This window comes from Crinia signifera, chromosome 5 (genome assembly GCF_055691185.1).
Source record: "Crinia signifera chromosome 5, ASM5569118v1, whole genome shotgun sequence".
NCBI classification, from domain to species: Eukaryota; Metazoa; Chordata; class Amphibia; order Anura; family Myobatrachidae; genus Crinia; species Crinia signifera.
The window spans coordinates 292617120-292622651 of NC_139221.1; positions in this window are offsets into that span (position 1 = coordinate 292617120).

The window sequence follows — 5532 nt, forward strand, 5'->3', positions numbered from 1 at the left end:
AGCCAGTATAATCCAAAACGGAGAGTCTACAAAAGTGGAAATATAAATGAGGGTTGGTCTCTGTGATAATCTAGCATACAGAGGTTTTTTCCAGTACTAAAGTTTCATTGGCTGGTTTTACCATTTAATATAATACATTCGGAATGAGTTTCTTCTCTGGTTGGTTAGTCGGCTTAGTTCGGAAATCTGGAGATTCACGCTACAAGCCAAATTTGGTGATGGGATTTGGCAAACTTTTGGGGAGAACTATTTCCTGGAAGATAAATTGTATTATTGCTGTGTAAACCACTGACAACCAAATGCACCATAATGTATGAGTCTGAACTTATTATTATTAAAGCTCTAACAATGGGGGTCATTCAGACCCGATCGAACGGCTGCAATTTCTTAGGCCGGACGATTATCTGTAGACTTCGTGTGCATATGGATAGTAGCACACATGTGCGAGGACATCCTGACAATTTTTTTAATTGCCGGCTGTTCGTAAGTTGACATGAAGCCAGCATTTGGGGGTGGTAACTGGCACCCAGGCATTTGAAGGGCGGTCGTGTGAGGACAGCTCCGGCCCCGATCTAACTTTCTATCGCAGCTGGCAAGCAAGTCCTGGGCCACGGGCAGACTGCACACACTGGAAAAATCATTTTGATGGCTAAGCAATTTGCACCTGCTGCCCAGTCTGATTTCACTCAGACTGGGAAGCGGCTATCTAATAGCAGGGTGATCAGATCTGAATAACCCCCTAACAATGGGTGACATGGAGATCCTGGCCTTCACATCAAAATGGGCCTATCATCATGACAGCATAATGACTTCCAGCCACCGGTTGGCTACATGGTCAGCCATAAGTCAAAAGTATTCAAATTGTGCTTAAATTTTCCTCACAAACAAATGCAATTTTCATATTTTTACATATATATAGGGAGACATTGGGGCTGTCTTAGGGCATACATGGCCACACCCACACAGCGCTGGTCTACATCTCACCATTTCCTTGAGCATCTTCAGTTCCTGGTCCATTTGGCCCTTCCTAGAGCCCTGATTTCAGCTATGGGTCAAGGTAAGCACTTGGGAGATTTCCACATAAAGTCAGTGACTTGAGTCAGCCTAGTGACACAGCTCCTGGACCTGTTGGTTAGTTAGCTCAAGCTGGCCATACTCACATGGCCATTCCTTTAATTTATGCCAGTGTTGACAAACATCAGCACACGGTTGACACCAAAACAACTATCCGGACTCAAATCAATGGGAAGACTTTATAATGTGCAGAATAAAAAAATATATAGTTTTGGCTAATGATATTGGCTTGTGTATGAAAACCAGTGGACTACATACTGTCAGTGAGTACAGAGGAGGCATTTAAATCCTTCTACGCTACTTTCGTGTTTTCTTGATAGAGTTTTGCGTCATGGCTAAAAAGAGCCCCCAAAATGTTTACCTTAATTTTCTACTGTCATCAGGGCCGGACTGGCCCATAGGTGTACAGGGGAGTCCCCAGGTGGGCCAGCAGATGTTTTGGGGGGTTTCACTAAAGATGCAGCCTATCAATTCACTAATGATTATTAACTGGAGCCCAATGAACTGTTTAGTTGAGACTTGATTGTTCCCATGAAACCTCTTCCTCCTCTCGATAGTATTGTAGGAAAGGCCCAACAGAGGCTTTACTTTCTCCGTCAACTAAGCAAGCTCAAATTGCCACAGGTGCTTCTCATACTTTTCTACACGGCAATCATCCAGTCAGTTCTATGTTCCTCAATAATCGTCCGGTTAGGGTCGGCCTCAGCTCAAGATAAACATAGACTGCAACGCATTGTGAGAATAGCGGAGAAAATCTCAGGCACAAACCTCCCTGCAGTTGAGGACATCTACCATGCCAGGGAGCTGAAACGAGTAGGCAAGATCATTGAGGATGCGTTCCACCCTGCGAATAACCTGTTCAGGAGGCTACCATCCGGAAGACGGTTCAGCTTAAGGCCTACGAGGACTAGTAGGCACAGAAACAGTTTTTTTCCCCCAGGCAGTCAATTCCTCATTAGTCAAATACTCGCTAGGGCAACCTGCGCCCCCCCCCCCCCCGACCACACAGTCATCTAATTTTGAAGTGCTCTATCCCCATTTCGCGCAAAGTATACACTGTATTATACTTTATTGTATTATATGTATTGTTTTGTTTGTCACAATGAGCGGTAGTTATCGGCAACACATTTCTGTGTATTGTGCATTTTGTATTGATACATCTGGCAATAAACTGATTCTGATTCTCTCTGCAATGTGGATACATTTTAAAGGACAGCCTCACCCAAACCTTACTATTCACATCAAATATAATATCATGGCGGAGAAGCAGTGATGCAATCCCATCTTTGACAGACAGGTAATAGTAGATCATCCTGACCATGGAGGAGTCCTTTGGGAAAGAGGGACTTCATCAACAACAACAACATAATATCCTATTGACAGCGTCTTCTCCCAGTAACTTCAGTTTCTGGATAAATCCATGTGATTCTGATTTTGTTTTTGCCACAGAGACACCCCTGTGCCCTGGTATTCGTATTAGGCCATGGAACATAAAATAAGCATGTGGTTATTTTACCTAAAGCAATGTTGCTGAATAAAACTTCATAGGGGATATAAGAAGAGAGCTACAACACACAAGGAACAATTGTTAATCCCCAGCAAACCGCTCTCATGCCTTGTATTAGACTCTGCAGCGGGGTTGCCCTAGAAACCTGTTTAACTTTCCTAAATAAACTGCTATATATCAACACCTTGTTCTGGAAGTCTCTGCTTCAATTACAGTTACACAGTTTGGCGCTTCTTTCAAATTTCTTTCCAAAGAAAGGAATTTGCCCCTTTTACAAATGAATTGGCTTAATTAGTAAGTAGATTAATGGCAATTGCTGGTGAGTCGGTTTCCAGCAGAGTTAAACCAGAGAGGGTTAATAGGAGTCAGTATGGGAATCTTTCCCAGAACTGGCTTCACGCCATCGCCAATAATTGTCTAAATCTACACAGACTGTGACATAAAAACACACAAATGTACTGTGCATTAGCAGGGACACATTGCCTGTGCGTCCTGGGATCCTGAGGTCCCTTGTGGATTCATCCTTAGACATGGAAGATAAATATTAACAACAACAAGTTTAATTTGATAACTTTGGCTCCCCTGATTCGGATTTCTGGATTCTAGAGCTTATCTGAAATCTGTAGGGTTGTGTTATGTGTGTATTTTTTATATTATTTTTTTATTATTATTCCAGATAAAAAATAGGTTCTTAGCTTCATTCCCAGCTGCAATAGGATTGCAGAGAACCCCTGCTGGGAAATGCATATAATAGGGTAAAAAAAAAAAAAGTCAGGACAGCAAAGTAATTAATGCTAGAAAGAGCTGGGACCGGTTTTATAGTTTGGCTTTTGAGATTATCAAGAAGAAACCTGGTGAAAAATGACGCATGTTTTAGCATATGAGTAAACTGGCAACAAGGCTGTGCTCTTGTTACGCCACAGAACAAAGAGGTCGGGGAACTAGCTGCACTGCAAGGAGTTCTATGTCCCAGCACATTAAGTGCATGATGGAAACATATTGTATAGAGATAGTTTGGAGGGGTATTCTAGGCATGAAAGAGAATGGGTGCTTTGATCAGCTCCCTGGGGTCCTGACTGCGCACAGATCGACTTGCATGGAGTTATTCAGCTCCAGCTAGACACACTTGAAAGACATTTGCATATCTGTAATTTATCACATTTGTCTTGAACATTTTTTGCTATGTAAATAAAAGTTAAACTAAAAAAAAAAGCGAGCGCAGAAACCTAGGATACATCAGACCATGCTCCCTTTGTTATCCTGAGGGGGTTATTGTAGAAAGGGGGGGAACGACATGAAAACTTTGCCATGAATGAGATTATTCTAGTTCAGTATGGATCTTGGGATCATTAAGAACCTGCTGTACCAACAATAAACTATATGCAGATAAGAGGAATACAATATCCTTCTTGGATTCAGTTACAGATCTGCAAATCCAAAAAGTTCCTGCAGCACACAAGGCATTGAGAACGTATTCTATACTATAGTATCCAAAAATGGCAGAGGGGGTAAACGGGTCATTATAAAGTCCTTTCCTTTACCAAGTAAGGGATAAGTCCAGCGATGGAATTAGCTTTTGGTAATGTGTAAACTTGACATTGAAGAGCTTTTTATGTTTAGGTGATGTAGCAATCCAATCGTGTGATATATATATATATATATATATATATATATATATATATATATATATATATATATATATATATATATATATATATAATACATGCTGTGATTGAAATAAAAGGTGTCTTTATCCTTATCTAAGAAATACTTTGTGGTGACTGCTATTGACCATGTGGCATAATTCAGCATATTGCAGGAAAGTCAGACAGCAGTGTAATATTTCTTATGGGGGCAATGGGAGGATGGGAACAATACTTCTCATATTAAACGCAATATTTCTTTGCTTTGGGAAGGAACAAATGTCATAGCAAGACGTCTTTGTGGCTAATTCAGCCAAATGCCCGTCTCTCATTCCCTTGCAGAGAGGTCAGTGTCGTTATGTTTGGTCCACCAAGGGGGGGTTTTCACAGTGAAAACTGAGCCAGCTGTCCCTGTCATAGCATCACCATTGGGGGCACCCGCTCTGAATGCTTGTTAACTTGCTCTTTACACCTGCACAAATGGCGATTTCCCAAACTATTCACGTACGTTCGTTTCCCTTCAGTCACTGGAGTGTGGTTTGGGAGTGACTCTGGGCTAAGATCTAATGATATATATTTGCATGTAACGTTTTAATGGATTTGTAAGACCTACGCATCTGTATCCAGAAAAGTATCACAAGTATCTTACTGTAAACTGTATGGAAAGGATATCAGATTCTATATAGTTTTTGAAATGTGATGCGCAATTACATCTCAAAATATTCATGATAATTATGTGTGTATATATATATATATATATATATATATATATATATATATATATACTGCATAACTGTACAGTACATCAGCATGGTCTCCCCTATATGTATACTGCATAACTGTACAGTACATCAGCATGGTCTCCCCCATATGTATGCTGCATAACTGTACAGTACATCAGCATGGTCTCCCCTATACGTATACTACATAACTGTACAGTACATCAGCATGGTCTCCCCTTTATGTATACTGCATAACTGTACAGTCCATCAGCATGGTCTCCCCTATATGTATACTGCATAACTGTACAGTCCATCAGCATGGTCTCCCCTATATGTATACTGCATAACTGTGCAGTACATCAGCATGGTCTCCCCCATATGTATGCTGCATAACTGTACAGTACATCAGCATGGTCTCCCCCATATGTATGCTGCATAACTGTACAGTACATCAGCATGGTCTCCCCATATGTATACTGCATAACTGTACAGTACATCAGCATGGTCTCCCCCATATGTATGCTGCATAACTGTACAGTACATCAGCATGGTCTCCCCTATATGTATACTGCATAACTGTGCAGTA